The sequence below is a fragment of the Pongo abelii genome, chromosome 15 (assembly GCF_028885655.2).
Source record: "Pongo abelii isolate AG06213 chromosome 15, NHGRI_mPonAbe1-v2.0_pri, whole genome shotgun sequence".
Lineage (NCBI taxonomy): Eukaryota > Metazoa > Chordata > Mammalia > Primates > Hominidae > Pongo > Pongo abelii.
In genome coordinates this window covers 47,151,062-47,178,673 of record NC_072000.2, presented here as the reverse complement: position 1 = coordinate 47,178,673, position 27,612 = coordinate 47,151,062, and the positions used below count along the sequence as shown (strand labels likewise).

At 34.0% G+C, this 27,612-nt stretch overlaps 1 long non-coding RNA gene across 2 annotated transcripts in view; it reads left to right on the top strand.

The window, feature by feature from the left end:
- The window catches only part of LOC134759972 (uncharacterized), a 186,851-nt gene that overhangs the window by 88,105 nt on the left and 71,134 nt on the right, over positions 1–27,612 (top strand). Inside the window, exon 3 of one of the 2 annotated variants that reach the window (XR_010136875.1) lies at positions 5,136–5,425. The exons of the other annotated variant lie outside the window; for it this stretch is intronic. This is a non-coding gene — a long non-coding RNA (uncharacterized LOC134759972). Of the gene's footprint in view, positions 1–5,135; positions 5,426–27,612 lie in introns of those variants that run through there. 2 annotated transcript variants of the gene reach the window in all.

Here is a 27,612-nt window from a genome sequence, read left to right as displayed (position 1 = left end):
AACTAGGATGTGGACACAGAAGAGTGAGGTTAAAAGCAGAACTTTAACAGGCAATAAAAAGAGAAGAGCTCTCTTGCTACAGAGAAGGGTCCTGGAGAAATGGGTTACTGTTTCTGCAGTGAAATACAGGGGGTTTTATAGATGAGCTTAAGGAGATGGTGTCTGATTTACATAGGGTGCAAAAGATTGGTTGGACCAGGTGTGCCATTTGCATAGGGTGTGAAAAACTGGCTGACCCCACCTTAATCTTTTTTTAGGCAGATGGGTTCTCTGCCTGGCCGGTGCCATGTTGCCCATTCCTTTACTGTACACACTGTAACAAAAAAAAAGGAAGATGGAACCTCCATGTTAGACATGTCTGGCTCCCAGGTAGCCCTTTTCTACTGGCGTAGCTGCTGGCATTCCCCTGTGCAAGCTACTAGTTTTTGTATCTACATTTACAGCTCCATTTTTCAGGCTGCTCTTTGTTTGAAAAAAATAATCTCTTGAGCTGCTTTTTGTTAGAAGGGAAATTCTGCTGAGAACTCTTTTACCCTCAGTATCTGCCTAAATAATTTCTTTCTATCTCCGGTATCACTGTGGCTGTGTCATGGCTCATGGTCCTCACATTTAGCTCTGAATAAACCTCTTCCGATATTTTACAGATTTGGCTTTCTTCATCAAAGGAAGTATAAAACATACACACATAACTTAGTCTAGAAATGCCAAATAAAGCATTCTTTAAGAAGCCACATCTGAGTTAAACTTTTAAGTATCTATATTACTTAGCCAAGTGAAGATGGCTGTTGAAGAAAAATGTATTCTGAGGCAAGACAGGAAGAGGGCAAACACTCTATGGGAGAAAGGAGATAGATTTTTAATTACAAGTAATTTAGATAGACTGAATGATATGTTATAGGGAGAGAAAAGGTGCTTTTGGTGTTTTAGACATGAAGTCCTTGCCCATGCCTATGTCCTGAATGGTAATGCCTAGCTTTTCTTCTAGGGTTTTTATGGTTTTAGGTCTAACATTTAAGTCTTTAATCCATCTTGAATTGATTTTTGTATAAGGTGTAAGGAAGGGATCTAGTTTCAGCTTTCTGCATATGGCTAGCCAGTTTTCCCAGCACCATTTATTAAATAGGGAATCCTTTCCCCATTTCTTGTTTTTTGTCAGGTTTGTCAAAGATCAGATAGTTGTAGATATGTGGCATTATTTCTGACGGCTGTGTTCTGTTCCATTGATCTATATCTCTGTTTTGGTACCAGTACCATGCTGTTTTGGTTACTATAGCCTTGTAATATAGTTTGAAGTCAGGTAGTGTGATGCCTCCAGCTTTGTTCTTTTGGCTTAGGATTGACTTGGCGATGCGGGCTCTTTTTTGGTTCCATATGAACTTTAAAGTAGTTTTTTCCAATTCTGTGAAGAAAGTCATTGGTAACTTGATGGGGATGGCATTGAATCTGTAAATTACCTTGGGAAGGATGGCCATTTTCATGATATTGATGCTTCCTACTCATGAGCATGGAATGTTCTTCCATTTGTTTGTATCCTCTTTTATTTCCTTGAGCAGTGGTTTGTAGTTCTCCTTGAAGAGTTCCTTCACATCCCTTGTAAGTTGGATTCCTAGGTATTTTATTCTCTTTGAAGCAATTGTGAATGGGAGTTCACTCATGATTTGGCTCTCTGTTTGTCTGTTATTGATGTATAAGAATGCTTGTGATTTTTGTACATTGATTTTGTATCCTGAGACTTTGCTGAAGTTGCTTATCAGCTTAAGGAGATTTTGGGCTGAGACAATGGGGTTTTCTAGATATACAATCATGTCATCTGCAAACAGGGACAATTTGACTTCCTCTTTTCCTAATTGAATACCCTTGATTTCCTTCTCTTGCCTAATTGCCCTGGCCAGAACTTCCAACACTATGTTGAATAGAAGTGGTGAGAGAGGGTATCCCTGTCTTGTGCCAGTTTTCAAAGGGAATGCTTCCAGTTTTTGCCCATTCAGTATGATATTGGCCGTGGGTTTGTCGTAAATAGCTCTTATTATTTTGAGATACATCCCATCAATACCTAATTTAAACCCATCTCACATGCAGAGACACACATAGGCTCAAAATAAAAGGATGGAGGAAGATCTACCCAGCAAATGGAAAACAAAAAAAGGCAGGGGTTGCAATCCTAGTCTCTGATAAAACAGACTTTAAACCAACAAAGATCAAAAGAGACAAAGAAGGCCATTACATAATGGTAAAGGGATTAATTCAACAAGAAGAGCTAACTATCCTAAATATATATGCACCCAATACAGGAGCACCCAGATTCATAAAGCAAGTCCTGAGTGACCTACAAAGAGACTTAGACTCCCACACATTAATAATGGGAGACTTTAACACCCCACTGTCAACATTAGACAGATCAACGAGACAGAAAGTCAACAAGGATACCCAGGAATTGAACTCAGCTCTGCACCAAGCAGACCTAATAGACATCTACAGAACTCTCCACCCCAAATCAACAGAATATACATTTTTTTCAGCACCACACCACACCTATTCCAAAATTGACCATATACTTGGAAGTAAAGCTCTCCTCAATAAATGTAAAAGAACAGAAATTATAACAAACTATCTCTCAGATCACAGTGCAATCAAGCTAGAACTCAGGATTAAGAGTCTCACTCAAAACTGCTCAACTACGTGGAAACTGAACAACCTGCTCCTGAATGACTACTGGGTACATAACAAAATGAAGGCAGAAATAAAGATGTTCTTTGAAACCAACGAGAACCAAGACACAACATACCAGAATCTCTGGGATGCATTCAAAGCAGTGTGTAGAGGGAAATTTATAGCACTAAATGCCCACAAGAGAAAGCAGGAAAGATCCAAAATTGACACCCTAACATCACAATTAAAAGAACTAGAAAAGCAAGAGCAAACACATTCAAAAGCTAGCAGAAGGCAAGAAATAACTAAAATCAGAGCAGAAGTGAAGGAAATAGAGACACAAAAAACCCTTCAAAAAATAAATGAATCCAGGAGCTGGTTTTTTGAAAGGATCAACAAAATTGATAGACCGCTAGCAAGATTAATAAAGAAAAAAAGGGAGAAGAATCAAATAGATGCAATAAAAAATGATAAAGGGGATATCACCACCGATCCCACAGAAATACAAACTACCATCAGAGAATATTACAAACACCTCTACGCAAATAAACTAGAAAATCTAGAAGAAATGGATAAATTCCTCAACACATACACCCTCCCAAGACTAAACCAGGAAGAAGTTGAATCTCTGAAGAGACCAATAACAGGAGCTGAAATTGTGGCAATAATCAATAGCTTACCAACCAAAAAAAGTCCAGGACCAGATGGGTTCACAGCCAGATTCTACCAGAGGTACAAGGAGGAGCTGGTACCATTCCTTCTAAAACTATTCCAATCAATAGAAAAAGAGGGAATCCTCCCTAACTCATTTTATGAGGCCAGCATCATCCTGATACCAAAGCCTGGCAGAGACACAACCAAAAAAGAGAATTTTAGACCAATATCCTTGATGAACATTGATGCAAAAATCCTCAATAAAATACTGGCAAACCAAATCCAGCAGCACATCAAAAAGCTTATCCACCATGATCAAGTGGGCTTCATCCCTGGGATGCAAGGCTGGTTCAATATACGCAAATCAATAAATGTAATCCAGCATATAAACAGAACCAAAGACAAAAACCACATGATTATCTCAATAGATGCAGAAAAGGCCTTTGACAAAATTCAACAACCCTTCATGCTAAAAACCATGCAGCAAGCTTCTGACTGCACATCCAGGCTTTTCCATACATCCTCAGAAATCTAGGCAGAGGCTCCCAAGCCTCAAGTCTTGTACTCTGTGCACCCTCAGGCTTAACACTATGTGGAAGCCATCAAGGATTTTGGCTTGCACCCCCTGCTTCAGAGCTAACTAAGCTGTACCTGGGGCCTTTTGGCCTACAGCTGGAGCTGGAGCAGGTGGAAGCACAAAGAAGTGTCCTGAGGCAAAGAAGGGTGGCAGGGCTCTGGGCCTAATCTATGAAACCATTCATTTATCCTAGGCCTGTAGGCCTGTGATGGCAGGGGCTGCTGCTAATGTCTCTGAAATGCCTTTGAGGGCTTTTCCCCATTGCCTTGGCTATTATCACTTGGCTCCTTTTTACTTATTCAAATTTCTGCAGCTTGCTTAAATTTCTCCCCTGATAATGAGCTTTTTTATTCTACTACATGACCAGGCTGCAAATTTTTAAAACTTTTACTCTCTTTCCTCTTTAAATATAAGTTCCAACTTTTGGTCATTTCTTTGTTCATTCATATTAACGTAGGCTGTTAGAAGCAGCCAGGTAAAAACTTGGACACTTTGCTGCTTAGAAATGTCTTCCACCAGGTACTCAAAATCATCTCTCTCAAGTTCAAAGTTTCACAGATCCCTTGGGCAGAGGCACAATACAGCCTCTGCCCAAAGGATGTTCCCAATAAGTTACTCATCTCCACCTGAGACCTCATCAGCCTGACCATCTATGTCCATATCACTATCAGCATTTGGGTTATAACCATTTAACCAGTCTATAACATTCTAAACTTTCCCTCATCTTCCTGTGTTTTTCTAAGCCCTTCAAACTCTTTCAATCTATGACTGTTACCTAGTTCCAGTGTTGCTTCCACATTTTCAGGTATCTTTCTAGGACTGCCCCACATTTTGATATAGATTTTCTGTATTAGTCTGTTTTCACACTGCTATAAAGAAATACCCGAGACTGGGTAATTTATTAAGAAAAGAGATCTGGCCAGGTGCGGTGGCTCACGCCTGCAATTCTGGCACTTTGGGAGTCAGAGGCAGGTGGATCACCTGAGGCCAGGAGTTTGAGACCAGCCTGGCCAACATTGCAAAACCCCATCTCTACTAAAAATACAAAGATTAGCTGGGCCTGGTGGTAGGTGCTTATAGTCTCAGCTACTCAGGAGGCCAAGGCAGGAAAATTGCTTGAACCCACAAGGTAGTGGTTGCAGTGAGCCAAGATTGTATCACTGCACTCCAGGCTGGCTGACAGAGTGAGACTTTGTTTCAAAAAAAAAAAACAAAATAGAAAAATGGGAGATTTTATTGGCTTATGTGTCTGCAGGTTGTACAGAAAGTATTCTGGCTTCTGCTTCTGAGGAGGCCTAAGGAAGATTTCAAACATGGCAGATGGCAAAAGAGGAGCACATACATCACTGGCCCAAGTAGGAGCAAGAGAGAGAGCAAGGGGGAAGATGCTGCTCACTTTTAAACAACAAGATCTTGCAAGAACTCACTCACTATCACAAGAAAAGCACCAAGAAAAGCAGACAGTGCTAAACCATTCCTGAGAAATCCATCCCCATAATCCAACCACCTCCCATCAAGCCCCACCTCCAACTTTGGGAACTACAATTCGACATAATATATGATGGAGACAAAGATTCAAACCATGTCACTGACATTAGTAATTGAATAAATAAATTAATGAGAGAGAATAGATACATTTTCTATAGAGAAAAATTCCAAATAATTTTTGTAGTTATCTTCCACTCAAGAAGATGGAGTATAACTTTCCACTCCTTAAGTATGGGCTAACTACAGTAATTTATTTCCCAACAACACATTGTGAAAAAAGGACAAAAAGAGTTACTTTACCATGGAAATATATGACTTACAGTACTTTAGCCGGGTGACCAAGTTTAACTCAAGTGTAACTCATGTAAGTAGCATGTACTCTTGATATAATGTGAAGAGAGTGACATTGTATCTCCATGTGTTATTAGACCATTAGCATAGTCTAATTATCTGAAATACATGCATATGTGAAGCACTTAGGAGATATTAATGCCCTAATGCTGATTAGACAACCAATATATGTTACTTAACTTTAGCAATAAAATGTTTCCTATTAAAGTTGTGTCTGGATTTTAAAACATGTTAACTATTCCTTAATCAGTAACATATTAATACATTATTTGTTTAGTCTTCTGGATCTATAAAATGCTAGACTAATAAAAGTGGCATTTTAGAAAAATTGATAATCTAGGGAACTAAGGGTGAATAGTTTACTAAATACCCTGGATGCTCACTTGCATTCTGGATTAATGATCAGAATTCTTATTTTAAGTTAAAATCAATATCCACATAATCATCTTTATTGTTATTTTAAACTTATTTGCCTGTATGTTTTCTTCTCCTTTTTATGTCCAAATAACTACCTAGCCACTGATACAGGTTGCTAAAATTATTATACAAGTTTCTTTTTAATAATTAGCTTTGGGAAACAGGATACTTGCTGGCAAGAGTAGAAACATAGTAACTTAAGCTGACATTATATCCAGGTTCCAAAGTCAATTATGTGACACATAAGCCATTTTGTATAGATATTAAAAACATCAGTTATTATAATCACAAGTTAACATTAATAGGATTGTAAAAAAGGAATATTTACAGAAGGTAAGGGTATACAAAAGAAATATTTGGATATTTTCCAAGATTTTATCCCCAGTGTCTGGTGTAAAACATTGTTTGTATTAAACACTCAGTAAGTTTTACTTGGATAACTATTCAATGCATTATGCACTACAGTTTTATTATATTTAAATATATTATTTTGTATTTAGTTCCATTGTCTTTACTAGTTTGTTCTTTAGGATTATTAAGAAGGTTATAAAAATGTCAGAAAAAATGCCCCTAAGAAAACAGAACTGTTTAATTAATATTGCAATTTATCTACTTTTAAATTTTAACAAACTATATTATGATTATTAATACATATTTGTATCAAAAAATGATAGCAAATGTAATATTTGTTTAAATCATTTTTCTCATTTTATTTTCTCAGAAATTTTAACTTTATAACTTTTTTCGTTTATGTATTAAATATGTTATTAATAGTTGGTTCTATTTTGTTTTTATTGATATTTACTATCTCTAAAGAATTTATACTTTTTAAAAAATTAATCAGCTTTCCTAGATTTTTCCACCTAGTTTTTCTTCCCAATTTAGAGTAGGCTTTCTTACCTCCAATTAGCAGTTCCTTACTATTTCTACATAATTAATTTAATACATAGATAGGTTTTGATGTAATTACATTTTCTCTTTGATAGCTAGAATTTAACATACATAAGAATAGGGTACGTTTGTGAAGAAAAAAAATCTTGCAAACACTTCTATTTTTACCAAGATTCTTTAAAGGGTCCATCTTTTTACTATATAAAATTATGTATTTTCATAATCCCATTATGCAAGCACATTTAGAGTTATCTTTAAACACAACCTTAGCTTCTAATTAATAAAGTGAAGTTTTCAAAACAAAATAACCCACACTATTCTCTTTAGGCAGATATTAACATACCTGTTCTAATTTCCAGTTGAAATAAACACATTGCTTAATAATACATTGAGGTATAAATCATACATTGGGAAAGCCATTGGAAGTTTATTGGTTCATATTTTATTTATGTAACATCTCATAAATAATATTTTTGTCATTTCAGCTTTAGTTTAGATTCATATAGTGGAAACTTAATTTCAAGAAAAACAGAATATACTTCTGATACAAATATAAATAGGTAAATTTCCAGTCTTATTGGAGTATGTAATATAAATAGAAAATTAAATATAATGAACTCTAAAATGGAGTTCTATACCAATTTATCACATACAATATTCTAGGATATATACAGCCTGATTTTGAAAAAAGATTAGAGACAGAACACAAAATAAATTGAGTTTTAATGAGGTGGCCATTACTTACACTTTCCATGTTAATTTGGGCTAATTTTTATTATAATTAGCAACAAATTAGAATGCAGCATTTTTAATACAAGTATACTTAGGAGATACTGTAGATTCTGTTCTGGAGAACTGAAAGAAAGTAAATATAGCAATAAAGGTAGTTACACATAATACTTGTTTTCCCAGTGCGTATGCCGACAAATCTGCAGTTACATCCTTCACTGAATTCTTGAAGCCATCAAAGGCATTTATAAAGATTAGAATCAACTTCCTTCAAACTCCTATGAATGTTGGTATTTTGACCTCTTTCCTTGAATCATGAATGTCTTTAATGGTATTTAGAATAGTGAATTCTTTCCAGAAAGTTTTCAATTTACTTTGTGAATATCCATCAGAGGAATCATTGTCTATGAGAGTATAGCCCTATAAAATGTATTTCATAAATAATAAGACTTGAAAGTTAAAATTATTCATGGATCCATGGGCTACAGAATGGATGTTGTGTTAACAGGCATAAAAACGACATTAATCACCTTGTACATCTCCATCAGAGCTTTTGGGTGACTAGGTGTGTGTCAATGAGCATTCATATTTTGAAACAAATTCTTTTCTGAGCAGTGGGTCATAACAGTGGGCTTAAAATGTTTAGTTAACCATGCTGTAAACAAATGTGGTGTCATCCAGGCTTTGTTGTTCAATTTATACAGCCCAAGAAGAGTTAATGTAATATGAGTCTTAAGGGCACTAGGATTTTTGCACTGGTAAATGAGCATTGGCATCACCTTCCAGTCGCCATCTCTAATAGTCCCTAACAGGAGAGTCAGTCTCTCCTTTTGAAGTTTTGAAGCCAGGAATTGACTTCTCTCTAGCTATGAAAATCTTAGATGGCATTTTCTTCCCGTGGAAGGTTGTTTCATGTACATTGAAAATGTGTTGTTTAGGGGAGCCATCTTCATCAATTATCTTAGCTAGATTTTCTGGATAACTCCCTACAGCTTCTACATCAGAACTTGCTGCTTCACTTTGCACTTTTATGTTAGGAAGATGGCTTCATAACCTAAACATCACAAATCAATATCTGTCAGCTTCAAACTCTTCTTCAGCAGCTTATCTCTCTAAATCTCCATGGAATTGAAGAGAGTTAGCGATTGCTTTTGATTAGGCTTTGTCTTAAATAATGTTGTGGTTTATTTGATATTATATCCAGACACTATGACTATGTCCAGCAATAAGGCTGTTTTGCTTTGTTATCCATTCTTGTATTCACTGAAGTAGCACTTTAAATTTTCTTTAATAATTTTTACTCAGCATTCACAATTGGGCTGTTTGGTGCAAGAGGTCTAGCTTTCAACCTATCTCAGGTTTTAATATGCTTTCCTCACTAAGCATAATTATTTCCAACTTTTGATTTAAAGTGTGAGACATGGGATGGAACAAGATAGCAGAATAGGAGTCTCCACAGATCATCCTCCCCACTCCCACACACAAGGAAACCAATTTAACAACTATCTACAGAAAAAAAAAAAACACCTTCATAGGAAACAAAAATCAGATGAACATTGATAGTATCTGGTTTTAACTTTGTATCACTGAAAGAGGAACAGAAGAGATAGAAAAAAACAGTTCTGAGTTGCAGATGCCACCCCTGTTACTTTACACCTTAGAGCAGCAGCAGTGTGGTATGGAGAGCATCTCTGGGCACTGGGAGAGGAAGAACATAGCAATTGTGAAGCATTGAACTCAGTGCTGTCCTGTCAGACCAGAAAGGAAAACCAACCCAAACTCAGCTGACACCAACCCATGGAGAAACCATTTAAACCAACTCTAGCCAAAAGGGAATCACCAATCCCAGTAGTCCAAAGTGAAGTTCCATGAAACCTCGCCCCTGAGAGCTAAGGTGCTCCAGGTCTCTAAGTAAAATTGAAAAGCAGTCTACACTGTGAAGACTGCAAATTTTAGGTGAGTCTTAGTGCTAAACCAAGCAAGAGGGGACTAGGGGGCACGCAAGCTACTGAGACAGCAGCTGAGGCAGCTCAGGAGGTTGGCATCATCCCTCATATAACCCCAGGCTGTGCAATTCCTGGCTTCAAAAGAGAACCTTTCTTTCCACTTGAGGGGAGGAGAGAGAAGAGTCAGGAGGACTTTGTCTTGCATCTTGGATACCAGCTCAGCCACAGCAGGATAGGGCAACAGTCAGAGTTGTAAGGCTCCTATTCCAAGCCCTAGCTCCTGAAAGACATTTCCAGATACTCCCTAGAGCAGAAAAAAGCCCACTTCCTTGAAGGAAAAGACCTAGTCCTGGCAGCATTAATTACCTGCTAAGTGAAGAGCCCTTGGGCCTTGAATACCTAGCAGCAATACTCAGGTACTACATCAAGTCCCTTAAGTGAGTCTCTGAGACTTGCTAGCTTCAGGTGAGACTCAGCACATTACCAGCACTGGTGTCTATGGGGCAAAATTCCTTCTGCTTGATATAGGTTTGTGCAAAAGTAATTGCATTTTTTGCTATTGAAATTAATGGAAATGACAATTACTTTTGCACCTAATAAAGGCAGGCAGTAGAGAAAGAGATAGGGGGGAAAGTTTATTCAAACAGGTAATAACAGAGAACTTCCCAAACCTACAGAAAGATATCAACATTAAAGTACAAGAAGATTATAAAACACCAAGCATATTTAACTGAAGAAGTCTACTTTAAGATATTTTATAATCAAACTCAGATAGTCAAGGAAAAAGATAGGATTCTAAAAGCAGCAAGGGGAAAAAGAATACAATGAAATTCCAATACATCTGGCAGCAGACTTTTCAATGGAAACCATACAGGCCAAGAGAGACTGGCGTAATATATTTAAAGCACTGAAGGGGGAAAAAAAAACTTTTATCATAGAATATTATATCTGGGAAAAAATATCATTCAGACCTTAAGAAGAAATATAGACCATCCCAGACAAACAAAAGCTGAGGGGTTTCATCAATACCAGACCTATCCTATATGAAATGCCAAAGGAATTACTTCAATCAGAAAGAAAAGGACATTAATGAGCAATAAATTATCACCTGATACAAAACTCACTGCTAATAGTAAGTACACAGAAACACAGCATATTATAACACTGTAACTGTGGTGTGTAAACTACTCTTATCCAAAGTAGAAAGACTAAATGATGGATCAAGAAAAAATAACTACAATGACTTTTTAAGAAATAGCACAATAAAATCAATAAAATGTAAACATAAAAAACAAAAAGTTAAAAAGTGAGAAAAAAAAGTTAAGGCATAGAGTTATATTAGTTTTATTTTTGCTTGTTTGCTTATGGAAAAGGTGTTAAGGTGTTATCAGATTAAAATAATGGGTTATAAGATAGTATTTGCCAGCCTCATGCTAACTTCAAGCCAAAAAAACATACAATGAATACACTAAACATAAAAGCAAGAAACTAAGTCATATCACCACAGAAAATCACCTTTATTAGAAGAAGACAGAAAAGAAAGAAAGAAAGAAGATCAGAAAACACAAAAATGGTAGGAGTAAGTTCTTACTTATCAATAATAACATTGAATGTAAATGGACTCTACCCTCCAATCAAAAAACATAGTGGCTGAATGGATGAATCAACAAGACCCATTGATCTGCTGCCTACAAGGAAAACACTTTACCTATAAAGACACACATGGACTGAAAATAAAGGGGTGGAAAAAGATATTCCGTGCCAATGGAAACCATAAAAGATCAGATGTTGCTGTGCTTTTATAAGAAGAAATAGATTCCAAAACAAACACTGTAAGAAGAAACAAATAAGGTCATTATATAACGATACAGAGGTCAATTCAGCAAGAGGATATAACAGTTGTAAATATATATGCATCCAATGCTGGAGTATAAAGATAGATAAAGCAAATATTATCAGAACTTAACAGAAAGGTAGACCCACATACAATAATATCTAGAGACTTTAACATCCCCCTTTCAGCATTGGAGAAATTATCCAGACAGAAAATCAACAAAAAAAACCATCAAACTTAGTTTTGGAAAGTATATAAATACATGGAAATTAAGCAATAGGCTCCTGACTGACCAGTGGGTCATTGAACAATTTTTTGAAACAAATGGTGATGGAAACAATATAACAAAACCTATGGGTTACAGCAATAGCAGTACTAAGAGAGAAGTTTATAGCTCTAAGTCCCTACATCAAAAAAGAGGAAAAACTTTAAATAAACAATTTAATGATACATTTTTAAAAACTAGAAAAACAAGGCAAACTAAGCCCAAAACTAGTACAAGAAAATACATAATAAAGATGAGAGAAGAAATAAATAAAATTTAAATAAAAATACAAAAGATTAATAAAACAAAAAATTGGGTTGTCAAAAAGTTAAACAAAATTGACAAGACTTTAGCCAGACTAAGAAAAAAAAGAGAGAAGATGCAATTAAATAAAATCAGAAATGAAAAAACAGACTTTACAACAGATACAACAAAAACTCAAAAGATTATTACTGACTACTATAAGCAACAATTTGCCAGTAAATTGGAATATTTAGAAGAAATGGACAAATTCCTAGTTACAACAACCTACTAAGATTGAACCAGGAAGAAATCCAAAACCTGAACAGATCAATAACAACTAATGAAATTGAAGCTGTAATAAAAAGTCTCTCAGTAAGGAAAAGCCCAGGACACAATGGCTTGATTGCTAAATTGTACCAAATGTTTGAAGAAGAGTACCAATTCTAGTGAAACTACTCTGAAAAATAGAGGAGGAAACACTTCCAAACTCGTGCTATGAGACCAGCATTACCCTGACATCAAAACTAGACAAAGATACATCAAAAAAAGAAAACTACAGCCTAATATCACTGATGAATATTGATGCAAAAATCCTCAACAAAACACTAGCAAACCGAATTCAGCAAAATACATTAGAAAGATCATATATTATGACCAAGTGGGATTTCTCCCTGGGATGCAAGATTGGTTCTCCATACACAAATCAATGAACATGATACATTATATCAACAGAATGAAAGATAAAAATAATACGATTATTTCAATTGATGCTGAGAAAGCATTTCGTATAATTCAACATCCCTTCATGACAAAAACCCTCAAGAAACTGGGTATAGAAGGACTATACCTATACCTCAACATAATAAAAGCCATATGTGACAGACCCACAGCTAGTATCATATTGAATGGGGAAAAACTGAAGGCCTTTTCTCTAAGATTTGGAACACAACAAGAATGCCCACTGTCACCACTGGTATTCAACATAGTACTGGAAGTCCTAGCTACAGTAATAAGACAAGAGAAAGATATAAAGGGCATCCACACTAGAAAGGAAGATGTCAAATCATTCTTGTTTGCTGATGATATAATCTTAGCTTTGGAGAAACCTAAAAACAAGAAAACTATTAGAACTGATAAACTCAGCAAAGTTGCAGGATACAAAATCAACATACAAAAATCAATAGTGTTTCTATATGCCAACAGTGAGAAATATGAAAAATAAATATAAAAATTAATTTCATTTACAATGGCCAACATGAAATTACATACCTAGAAATTAATTTAACCAAAAAAGCAAAAGATCTCTGTAATAAAAACTATAAAACACTAATGAAAACGATTGAAGAGAACACTAAAGAATGGAAAAAATATTCCATGTTGATGGACTGGAAGAACAAATATTGTTAAAATGTCCATATTACCTAAGGCAATCTATAGATTCAATGCAATCACTCTCAAAATACCAATGACATTTTTCACAAAAACAGAAAAAATATCCTAAAATGTATATGGAATCAGAAAGGACTCAGAATAGCCAAAGATATCCTAAGCAAAAAGAACAAAACCAGATGAATCACATTATCTGACTTTAAATTATACTACAGATCTATAGTAACTAAAATAGCAGATACATGCATAAAAATAGACACATACACCAATGTAACAGAATAGAGAATTCAGAGACAAAGCCACAAACCTACAGTGAACTCATTTTTGACAATGGTGCCAAGAACATACACTGGGAAAAAGACAGTCTTTTTAATAAATTCTGCTTGGAAAACTGGATATCCACATGCATAAGAATGAAATTAGATCCCTATCTCTCACCATATACAAAAATCGTATCAAAATGGATTAATGACTTAAATCTAGAACCACAAACACAAGCAACCAAAGCAAAAATGGACAAATGGGATCACATTAAGTAAAAAGCTTCTGCAAAGAAAATGATATAATCAGCAGAGAGATTACCCACAGACTGGGAGAAAATATTTGCAAAGTACCCATCTGACAAGGGATTAACAACCAGAATAAATAAGGTACTCAAACAACTCTATCGGAACAAAATCTGATAATCTGATCAAAAAATGGCCAAAGATTTGAATAGATCTTTCTCAATGCAGGATGTACAAATGGCAAGCAGGCATATAAAAAAGCATTCAACATCATTAATCATCAAAGAAATGCAAATCAAAACTACAGTATCATCTCACCCCAGTTAAAACTGCTTATGTCCAAAAGACAGGCAATAACAAATGCTGGCGAGGATATGGAGAAAATGGATCCCTCATCCACTGTTAATGGGAATGTAAATTAGTACAACCACTGTGGAGAACAGTTGAGAGCTTCCTCAAAAAAACTAAACATTGAGGCACCATATGATCTGCAATCCCATTGCTAATTACATACCCAAAATAAAGCAAATCAGTATATGGAAGAGATAACTGGAGTGCTGTTTGCTGCAGCACTGTTTCCGATACCTAAGACTGGGAAGCAACCTAAGTGTTCATCAAGAAACGAATGTATGAAGAAAATGTCATATATATACACAATAAGTATTATTCAACCATAAAAAGAATGAGACCCAGTCATTTGCAACAACATAGATGTAACTGGAGATCATCATGTTAAGTGAAATAAGACAGGAACAGAAAGACAAATAGACAAATATTGCATGTTCTCACTTATTTGTGGGATCTAAAAATCAAATCAACTGAACTCATGGACATAGAGAGTAGAAGGACAGTTACCAGAAGCTGAGAAAGGTAGTGTGGGGCTGAAGGGGTTGGAGGTGGGGATGGTTAATGCATGCATAAAAAATAGAGTGAACAAGATGCCAGAGAAACCAAAGGAGTAACCACATAAAGTCTCCACATTTACTTCAAGGGATAACAGGACCATTAGCCAGAACTCAGAAAATATCATTTAATAGATACATATTGCTTACAAGAAGAGACATGAAAATACCCCACATACAATATTAGCAAAGTATATAAAGTAGAATACCACTGTGACTGATTATACTTTATCCAAGAAACTCTTATATTTCATCATGCATTAAAGGGGAGTTTAGAGGAGATAGCATGTATGATCATCTTAAAAGGCACTAAAAAGGAAGCTGATAAAATCAATACTTATTTAAAACTTTTAAACTAGAATGTAGACATATAACCACACAGTGAAAATAATCATGAACAGAAAAATACTAGTCCATGATCTTCCCATTGGAGTGAGTCCCAATCCACAAAGGTTCTGATGATCCTAGCTGATAAAGTGAAACAGTAATTGGAAAAATTAAAGGTACACTATCTCTACTTCAAAACTGCATGACTGTCTGCATAGAGATATCAAGTGAATCAAAAATAAAGATGAGCCAGCATAAATATAAAATAAATTAAACTAAAATTAATAAGTTTCTAGAGAGAGAGAGAGCCATAATAACTTATTTGAAATTAAAATTTAGGAATATGTTTTTCATAGTTCTAAAATAGGAAATAAAATACTAAATAAAAATAAGTATGTTACAGTTTCAGATAAAAACTGTAACGTTTTCCTGACTATCATTAAAAAAAAAGAGAGAAATATACCATATCTCTGAAAGGAGAAACAGACTGAAATATATATAGCTATACATACATGCAAATCTATGGAAATTTTGGCACAAGCAATATTTTTCAAAATTCTCAAAGAGTAAATAAATATGATGGGTTAGAATAAGACTAGTCCTGCGACCTTCTTTTTATTTTTGCTATTCTAAATTAATCTGTGGGAGTAAAGAAATGATGATAGGTTGGATCAAAGAATTAGGCCACCACACACTAAAGCACATTTTATAGCTCTAGTAGGAAAATAAGCATGATGTGTAACAAAAGAGTCCAAGAAAAAAGGATGAAAATATTTATAAACATATACTAGTGTATATTTAAAAATGTATATTATATATAATACCATTGGACGAAGAAAGGACTATCGAAATGGACATAAATTGTAGTTGCTTGAAAAACTAATATAGGTATATGTTTTGTTGAAAGACAAATACAAAAAAAGATTTGATGGACAAATCCTCTTATCACATAACAAATCAAATAAACATCCAAATGTAAATAAGCATGCAAATATGTTAAATATTTAAATATAAAAACAAATTTAAAAACTAAAGCTGAATATGTCTTTAATTGAAGAATCTTGTCAACAAAGCAAAGTAATAAATCACAAGTAGCTATGGAATATATTACATTAATTTATATATTACATATAGAATATACAGATGTTTACATATGCATATGTACATATATTTATATACTTTATTTGCTTATTTTTGGATAATTTATAAATTAATAAAAGAAATTATCTCTGTATTAATATATGTATGTAAAGAGATACGGATATATAGATATGTATCTTTAGTGTGTTTTTATGTATATGTAAATACACATTTTCTCTAAAAATATGCAATTTCTCTAAAAATGTATATTTACATTTATCTAAAAACTGAAAAAATGCAGCTAGTATTATAAATAGCTGTTATAATTTATATATGACTTCATAATACAACGCTTCTTTTAATATGCATATAGAGTTATTATGTAATTATAGATTCCCCAGAAGTACAAATAGGAATTAGCATGTGACAAACATTCATAATATCAGCAAATTCAAAATCCATGCAAAAATCTATTTTTAATAAAAATACAACATACACAACATTTAGGATTCAACATACAAAATAAGTACAGATTACTTCATTTATTTGTAAAAGTACTCTTTTTTACTTTTACAAACTGTCACAGAGTACTTTTACAAACTCGGAGTGCAGATTGATAATCATTCAAACTGCCATTTTACAGAAAATAATCAAAATTAAATAATTTAAAAGTCATATATTTTCTTCACATAACTGGAAGAATAAATATTAATAAAACAATTGGCCAAGCAGGGTGGCTCATGCCTGTAATCCCAGCACTTTGGGAGGCTGAGGCAGGTGGATCACGAGGTCAGGAGTTCAACACCAGCCTGGCCAACATGGTGAAACCCGGTCTCTACTAAAGATACAAAAAATTAGCTGGGCGTGGTGGCGGGCGCCTGTAATTCAAGCTACTTGGGAGGCTGAGGCAGGAGAATCGCTTGAACCCGGGAGCCAGAGGTTGCAGTGAGCCGAGATTGCACCGTTCCACTCCAGCCTGGGCGAAAGGGCGAGACTCCATCTCAAACAACAACAACAACAACAAAACAATTATCTGAAATAAAATCGCTATGAATTATAGCACTTTACCTTTGAGATTTTTACAGAGAGATACACTTTTATGGAAGGAGAAAAGCATTTCAATAGATTCAAAAAAGTATCTGTCTTTCTCTACTAATAGAAATTAGCGTCCTTGGAGAAATAACTGAACCCAAGGCTGGGACGCGGAAAATATATGAATTGGTAACATATCTGGTGACACAAAGTATGGAAGTATTCAAACATGTTGAATGCATTTTAAAAAGACAAAAAGTCAGCTTGAAGATGTGCCTATGGTGAAAAAGGAACACTTTGAATAACTAAAAGAATATAGTCAATGATGTATAGTAGTAGATTTTTGAAAAAGCTGTAATTATACATCCAGTTCTATACAAAAATATAATTAGGTTGGTAGGTATGAAGGAATGTAGATATATATATATATATATATATATATATATATATATACACACACACATACATACATGGATAATAGGTACATGATAGGTAGGTAGCTAGATAGTGGTCAGAAAAGAAAGTGATTATTTATAATCAAATTTTTGCACTGTTTTGTAATCATAATGATACTTGATTTAGGCAAGGTTGTTGTAAGGATGCTAAAATCATTTTGTCTTAGTTTACTGAAGAACGAATTATTAATATGGTTTAAAAATCTTTCTAAGTAGATTATGTATTAATTGCAAACGTTTAACAAAATCTTTTCTATAAAGTCATTTGGGCTTTATTGAAGTAAATCTCATACCAAGTGATTGAAGTTAATATCATCAATAATGGGGCAAACTGACATCCCGTGCTTCTTTGTGTGACACACTGAGAAATGCAATATATCAATCACTTAGGTAAGATTCCTGCTCAGAATGCATTATCTGAGTTTCTTTATAAAGAAGCAATTGATCAAAACCAAATTGATGAAATTGGACTCAATTCTTAAAAAATACTAGTGTCTTGAAAGATGAAGAAAGAATGAAGAACAGCTCTAGATTAAGTGAGAGTGAAAAGTTATAACTGAATGCAATTTTGAATCAAGTTTGGGATTTTGAAGCAGGAAAATAGTGTTAGAGTATCATTAGGATGAATGATGAATTTGAATATTTACTATTTATTAGGTAAAAGTATTGTGTTGATGTTAAATTCCCTGAACTTTTAAATTAATGTTGGTAATGAAAGAGAATGCTTCTATTATTAGGAAAGACCTGCTGAAATAGGTTAACAATCATGACATCTGCAGTTTACTTTCCAATGATTTAGCACACAGACACACACACACACACACAAACACAGACACAAACATAACACAGAAAGCAAATATGCTATGTGAATGTAAATATATCAACATATACATAGCATATGTACCATTGCATAATTATATAATGCATTGGATGTTTTAATATTAATGTATTACATATATATTATATGAGGTATATGATATACACTACCTGATATTATATATTCTATTTCTATATAAATATAGAAGCAAATACAACAACATAATAAGAACTGATTAACAGGTTAAAATCATACAATACTGTATCAATATTATTTCAAATTTTCTGCTAATGTAAAATATTGTTTTCAAAATTAATTTGTAATAGATTAGGAAAGAAAAGGAAGAGTTTGGATTGTAGGTGAAAATATGATGACAATTCAAGTGTTGTATAAGTTTTGTAATTTAAGTTTTCTGGAATATTTATGTATTATTTTATTAAAATATTTTTATAATAAGAAGTGTTTCTACTTTTAGTATATAATTTACAGCTCCTTTATATGCATAATCAAGTTGCTGGAAAAGTAATATTTCATTCAGTTTCAAATTTCGTATCTTCTGTTCACTCTTCAGCACACTGCACTATGAATTTTTCCCTAAATATTCTGCTTAAAATGCTCTCACTAGTTCTTACAAGTAACTTCCTTTCACATCATCTAAATTGCTTTCCCTTTTGAGATCAAAATTTTAGATACACTTCACTCCACCAAATCATATGATTTATATTGGATAAAGTAAATATAATTTAAGGAAAAGCACATTTGGGAAGGCAAACTTTTTAATACCAAATACACATATTTACAATACAATATGTGTGTGTACACAACACATTTGTACTTAAACTATAATGTCAAAATATTTTCAGCTTTGAAAAAAGTTCATAAACTTATTGATGTAAAATAACTTCCAGATGAGCATACATTATCCTTTACACTTACAAAGTTCATGATACATTTTCAAGCAAAATATAAGCCAGTCTGTTCTCTTTTCCGTGATAAATGGCCCAAACCAAGTAAAAGGTATCTTCAGAGTATACATTATAGTGCTCCTCAAGTCCAACAGACAGCATTATTGGTCAGGAAAATCAGAGAAATTACAGAAGAAACTTTCTTTTAACCATAAATTTGCTATAGCAATTTAATGTATACGCCATAATATCTATTCTAAAAAATTAGAGACACCTGTATGTATGCCAATATTTAATTTAAATAACATTTGGACTATTCACTAATTTTTATTATGCATTGCATGAATTACATAGCACCTTAACACAAATAACAAATAATTGATTGTATTTTTATTAGGAATTATGCAAAGTTCTAATTTGGGTGTTTAAAGCAGGAAATGAAAAATTCAGCCATTTACTATTTCTATTATGACTATGAAACTTTGCCACAAAATATTTTATCTTATGTCCTATTACAAATAAATAAACTAAAAATACATAACAGCTTCAGAATCACAAGGGTGCCAAGGAATCATTCTCTTGATTTCAGAAACCATTCTATTATTTACTTGCTATTACCTCCCATTGTATATGTCCATTCTATGAGAATATATGACTTCATGTGGTAGACCTAATGGGACTATGGATAAGTGGGTGATTTTTCAATGTTATGTTATGAGTGATAACAGCCTGCTAAATTGTTTAAGAAAGCTGGAACAATAGACTGCTGTCATCATGAGTTGGCTGCATTGATGAAATCCACATATCAGCTTTAGAACACTGAGTAATGAGGCAAAAGAGTAGTTTCCAACCCCTAATGGACTTAATTATAATTTGTTTTAGATTCCAGTTTAAACTCCAGACCAAGACATGACATCTAAAATTTTATTCCATGAGCAGCTAGAGACAATGGGAAATGGTGTGCATTCTTTGTCTTATTTCTTCCATAACTAACTACCTAAAACTTAGTGTTCCTTTTTTCTTTGCTGACTGTCCTCACGTGGCTATCCTTAGCACCAAGAGCCTTCTCGCCATTTTCGTAGCTTGATCTTTACAGTTCAGAGCCAGCAATAATGCATCAATCCTCCTTAGGATAGTTAAGTGTAAAGTTTGTGATATACTGTTATTCAAGATTATCTTTCATTTAAAAATTGTTGAAGGTATGATATTCTACACAGTTTATCTATAAAAATCAAACAAGGCACATCAATGAAAGTCATTTTATATTCATTAACATCTTCCTGATAAAATAAATTGTATATATGTCATAGAAAAGGTTTTAGTTACTTAATGAGTAATTTGTTTTAAAATGTAACTTTATATTATTTTTCTTGACAAGATGCAGTAACAGAAAACTGATTTGTACTTCTATTGGAAAAAATTGTAAAACGAAAGTATATATAAAGCAACAGTATCCAAAATATTTAACATCAGAAAAAGAACAATGATTGCTGAGAGACAGCAAGCAAAGAGAGCACTATGATTGCTCGGTTCTTGGCCTCCAGTTTACTAGGCGGAGTCCAGGAATATTCCTGAGTTGAAAAGACATTGCTGAGAGTATGAAGAGGCCAAGGAGAAAAAAACTTAATGCAAAGAATAATAGAAGGAGAAAACCGCACAAAGAGAATCTTTCACAGATTTGAAAATTTTTCTCCCTCTTAATATTAATTGAAAACTTACTGGAGCATATATGCCAAAAAAAAAAAAAAAACCCAAGGCAGGAGGTAGAAGAGTGAAAAAACTCCGGAGCTTAGTAGCTTGAAAAAGTTACTGGTCCCAGCAGCCAGTTGGAAACCCTCTTAATTAATGAGGCATCAGGTAGAATAAACACCATATTTTGGCGTCAGCAGTAAGCCAAAGTTTTCTCGAGCAAATATTTCTCTGGTCCCACATACCACAACTTAAGAGTAAGACCAAAAAGAAAAAGAAAAATAATTGTAATTAATCCAGAAATAGTATAGATGACATAATTAGTACATAAAGACATTAAAGCAGTTAAAATAACTTTATTCTATATTGCCAAAAAGCTACAGAAAGTTTGACTGTGCTAAGTCAATAAATAAATATATTTAAAAGACCAAAATCATATCCTTAGATATAAAATATCATATTAAATTACATGAAAAATAAAAATTATAAAATTTATTCCATATGAAATATTCCAGATAAAAATATTAGTAATTCTGAAAATATAGCATCAAAAACTCTACAGACTGTAACCTAGAAAAAAAGAAGAATGAAAAAAAAATAAACAGGTTCAGTGAACTGTGAGACAAAGCATGCAAAGCAAGTAGCCTAAGGCATGTGCAATTGGATTCCCAGAAAACAGGGTGTGGGCAGAAAATACCACAAGAAATAATGGATATTTTTGCATATTTTATTAAAACTATAAACTCTCAGATCCATGAGCTCAATAAAATACGACATAAACTAAAACAAAGTACATCTTTATTGAATTGCTTAAAACTGGCATTAAAGAGGAAATTTTAAAAGCAATCAGAAAAAAAAATACACAAGACACAGAGAGAAAGAAATTAGAATGATAGATTACCTCTCATCAGAAAAAATGCATCGTGGACAGTAGGAAAATATCTTTAAGTAACTGAAAGGAAAATAACAAAAACGAGCAAACAATACAAGTCAACCTAGAGTTGTATATTCAATGACAACAATTATTCACAAAAAATAAAGGCAAAAACAAGACACAGGCAATTGATGAAATCATTAATTACCAATCATCTTACATTATGAAAAATGTGAAGAAAAGTCCCCCAGGCCAAAGGAAAGTGAGGAAAATGATAACAGATTGAAATCTGCATTTATTTAAAAAAAAGAGCCTCAGATGCCATGCCTAAGGGCGGATATAAAAGACTTCTTTCTTAACATTATTATTTTTATCAAAAGTAATATAAAATGTAAATTGTCTAAACAACAAAACTAAAACTTGTGGATTGTTAGAATGAATACAGAAGCAAAATGTAATTATCCACTACCTACAAGAAACTCACTTTAAAGAAACAAAGGGGTTCAAGCATATGAACAGATAATGACATCTAACAATAATCATACTAATATTAATTTTTGAAAGTTGATATTAAAAGAAAGCTGGAGACGCTACGTTACTGCTTAACAAGTTTGATTTCAGAGAAAAAATATTGTCAGGGAAAAATAATATTAGAGGGTAAATTCATCAAGAGAGCATAACAATCTTAAGCAGTATACACATAGTAACAGAGACTCAAAATATCTAAAGCAAAATCTAATGGAATGTCAAGAAGAAATACACCAATCTGAAGTTGCAGTGAGAGTTTTTAATACTCTTCTATCAATAATTTTAATTAGAAAAATTAATTCAACTATAGTAGACTACCTATTATTTTCAAGCACAAATGAAATATTTATGAATATAGACACAATTATGAGCAATAAAACAAGTCTCAATATATTTGATGAATTAAATCATAGAAAGGAAAGAAAGAAGATGAAAAAAAGAAAGGAAGGATGGATGGATGGATGGATGGAAGGAAGGGAGGAAAGTAGGGAAGGAGGGAGAAAGGGGAAGAGAGAGAGAATAGGCCTTACTTTGAAGACCCAACAATTATTTTTGGAAAAAAAATAGAATTTATACATTGCTGGACTAAAAGCAATATATAATCTGAGGGTAATATAAACTAATTGGAGTAAACCTAGTACTACCATCAATAAGGTTGGTATGAGGGAATAAATTTGAAATAATCATTTTGAAGACTCATGTCTCTAATGAAATATCATGTCAGGATAGGAATCATTTTATATTCTATTAAATATTTTTTAAAATTAACCAAAATATAAAATGATTAATATTTTTTGAATAAAAAGAAAATAATCTATATGAAGATAATTCTCTCAGGTACCATGCAGATGTACATTTCAGTTAACAATTTATCTGAAGTTCAATTACATAATAATGTTGTTTATATGAGTTAATGTCTAAATTTAATTTCTTATCTGATTCTATCATGTAGATAAAATAATGCAAATAGTATACCCTCATTGGTAATGCAAAATGGTACATTCTTAAACTTAGTAAAACCTTATGAAAACAGGCTTCATTCAAAACAAATTGTAAGTTAATAAAAATCTAGAACTTTTTCAGTCCTCTTTCTGTTCCATCATTTTCACATGTACAACACATTCACAGTAACATATACATTTTTCTTTTTTGATACGGAGCCTTGCTTTTTTGCCTAGGCAGGAGTGCAGTGGTGTGATCTCTGCTCACTGCAACCTCCGCCTCCCAGGTTTAAGTGATTCTCCTGCCTCAGCCTCTTGAGCAGCTGGGATTACAGGTGTATACCACCACACCCAGCTAATTTTTGTATTTTTAGTAGTGATGGGGTCTCACCATGTTGGCCAGTCTGGTCTTGAACTCCTGGCCTCAGATGAACTGCCTGCCTTGGCCTCCCAAAATGGCATCCCAATTCAGGACACAAAGCTTCCACAGCGTGGAAGTGTGTCCTGAATTGGTTCCTTCCAGTGGGTTCTTGGTCTCACTGACTTCAGGAATGAAGCCGTGGACCCCCACGGTGAGTGTTACAGTTCTTAAAGATGGTGTGTCTGGAGTTTGTTCCTTCAGATGTTCAGATGTGTCTGGAGTTTCTTCCTTCTGGTGGGTTTGTGGTCTTGCTGACTTCAGGAGTGAAGCTGCAGACCTTCTCAGTGAGTGTTACACCTCTTAAAGGTGGTGTGTCTGGAGTTGTTTGTTCCTCCTGGTGGGTTCGTGGTCTCACTGACTTCAGGAATGAAGCTGCAGACCCTCCTAGCGAGTGTTACAGCTCATAAAGGTAGCGTGGAACCAAAGAGTGAGCAGCAGCAAGATTTATTGTGAAGAGCGAAAGAACAAAGCTTCCACAGCATGGAAGGGGATCCAGCTCCTGCTGGATCTTGAGTGGCCAGCTTTTATTCCCTTATTTGGCCCTGCCCACGTCCTGCTGATTGCTCCATTTTACAGAGCGCTGATTGTTCCATTTTACAGAGTGCTGATTGTTCTGTTTTTACAGAGTGCTGATTGGTGCGTTTACAAACCTTTAGGTAGACACAGAGTGCTGATTGGTGCGTTTTTACAGAGTGCTGATGGGTGCGTTTACAAACCTTTAGCTAGACAGAAAAGTTCTCCAAGTTCCCACTCGACCCAGGAAGTCCAGCTGGCTTCACCTCTCAATATGGTAATATGAAAACCCTGAAGACACCACCAAAAGATATATTTCCATTTGTTTGTGTCATCTTTGATGTCTTTCAGCAGTGTTTTGTAGTTCTCCTTGTAGAGACTTTTTAACTCCTTCATTAAGTGCATTCCTAGATGTTTTATTATTTTGTAGCTATTTGAAAAGGAATGAGTTCTTGATTTGATTCTAAACTTGGCTGTCATTGGTGTGTAGCGGCAATACTAATTTGTGTAACATTGATTTTGTGACCTGAGATTCAACTGATTAATTTATCCCAAATACTCCAAATCCAGGAGTATTTGGGAGAAGTCCATAGGGTTTTCTAGGTATAAGTTCATATCATCACCATACAGAGATCATTTGACTTCCCTTTTTTCAAGTTAGATGTTCTTTATTTTGTTTTTCTCTTGCCTGAATGCTCTCATTAGGACTTTCAATAGTTATGTTGAATAGAAGTGGTGAAAGAAGATATCCTTATCTTGTTCCACTTCTTAGAGGGAATGCTTTCAGCTTTTCCTTGCTCATTATGAGGTTGGCTGTGAAATATCATATATTGCTTTTATTATTTTGAGGTACTTACAGATTAGAAGAATCAATAATGTGAAAATGGCCAAACTTCCCAAAGCAATGTAGAGCTTGGATGCAATTTCTATCAGAATACCAACATCATTTTTCACAATATAAGAAAAGACAATCTTAAAATTCATATGGAAGCAAAAAAAGAGCGCAAATAGCCAAAGCAATCCTAAGCAAACAGAACAAATCTAGAGACACCACATTACCTGACTTCAAATTATACTACAAGGCTATAAAGTAATCAAAACAACATGATACTGGCATAAAAGTAGATATATAGACCAATGGAATAGAATAGAGAATACAGAGATAAGTCCAAATACTTACAACCAACTGATCTTTGGCAAAACATACAAAAATATAAATTGGAGAAAGGACACTCTATTCAATTAGTGGTGCAAGGAATGTTGTATAGTGACATGTGGAAGAATGAAACTGGATTCCTATCTCTTACTGTATACAAAAATTATCTCAGGATGGATTAAAGACTTAAGGCTAAGACCTGAAGCTACAACCGTCCTAGAAGAAAACCTAGGAAACACTTTTCTAGACATTGTGACTAAGATCCCAAAAGCCAACACAACAAAAACAAACATAAATAAATGAGACTTAATTATTTTGCTGCACAGCAAAATAAACCACCAACAGAGTAAAGAGACAACCTATAGAATGGGAAAAAATATTCATAAATTATGCATCTGACAAAGGTCTAATATCCAGAATCTATAAGGAACTTAAAAAACATTAAGAAGCAGAAAGCAACACCATTAAAAAGTAGGCAAAGACATGAACAGACACTTCTCAAAAGAAGACATACAAGCAGACAAAAAACTTATGAAAAAGTGCTCAACATCACTAATCATCGGAAATGCAAATCAAAACCACAATGAGATATTACCTCACACCAGTTAGAATGGCTAATATGAAAAAGTGAAAAAACAAACAAACACACACATGTTGGCAAGGTTTCAGAGAAAGGAAATGTTCATATACTGTTGGTGGGATTGTAATTTAGTTCAGCTCCTGTGGAAAATGATTTGGAGATTTGCCAAAGAACTAAAAATAGTATTATCATTTTATCCAGCAATCCCATTACTGGATATATACTCAAAGGAAAACAAATCATTCTACCAAAAAGGCATCTGTGCTCACATGTTTATTTCAACACTATTCACCGTAGCAAAAACATGAAATCTACTTAGGTGCCTATTGATGGTGGATTGGATAAAGGAAATGTGGTACAAAAACACCACGGAGTACTATGGAGCTATAAAGAGAATGAAATCATGTCTTTTGCAGCAATGTAGATGCAGCTAGAGGCTGTTATTCTAAGTAAATTAACATAGGGGCAGAAAACCAAATGCTGCATGTTCTGACTTATAGTTGGGGGCTAAACATTAGGTATACACAGACATAAAGATGGGAATAATAGACACTGGGGACCCAGAAACGAGGAAGGGAAGAAGAAGGTCAAGGGTTGAAAAACTACCTATTGGATACTATGTTCATTATTTGGGTGATGGTTTCAATTGAGGCCTAAACCTCAGCATCACACGATATATCCATGTGACAAACCTGCACATGTACCCTTTGAATCAAATATTTAAGAAAAAAATAATAAAATAATACTTTAAAAATATGATTGCTGCCTTGTATGTAAGGTAGTAATCATATTTTACTACCTTAGAGTTTACTACATTGTATGTCATGATCCTTCCATTTATTTCAGGATTTTCTCACTCTTTTCTTCAATTTTATTTTACTGTTTAGGAATCAGCCCTTTTCTTCATTTCTGCTGACGTTGCTCCTTTCTACTATTTAGTAAGCTCATATTAGCTCCATCTTCTGTGTAGCTGCTGCTTTTGTGACTATCTCAGGAATATTGTTTATAGATATCTGTTATTTCCAGATAAATCCATTACTTCAGTTTGTTTCATGCCTAACATATGCCTTCTCAATAGAACAACCTTTCTCTGTAAATAGTTGACAGTGTTTTATAAAATTTTGAATTTTTTTTGTTTATGTCTTATATTTAATATTTTCACTTCACTGAATCTGATCACCCTAAATCTCCTTGGTATGTGAAGCAGGTGGCTTAAGGTTATCTCTTTCACCATTTTTTTTTTTTTTTTTACTAAATAAATCAGTCAAGAGTATTCTGAGTGGGAAGGCTAAACAATTAGCATATTGATGTGATGAAACACAAGCTCTGTTACCACAATTGTCTAGTAGAGTGGTTCATTCCTCAAGTAAGTTTATGCTTTTACTATTAAACTTCACTAAATAAATAGCTGTTGGGTGCCCTCCCAATTAATATCACAATTATTTTTCTTCTA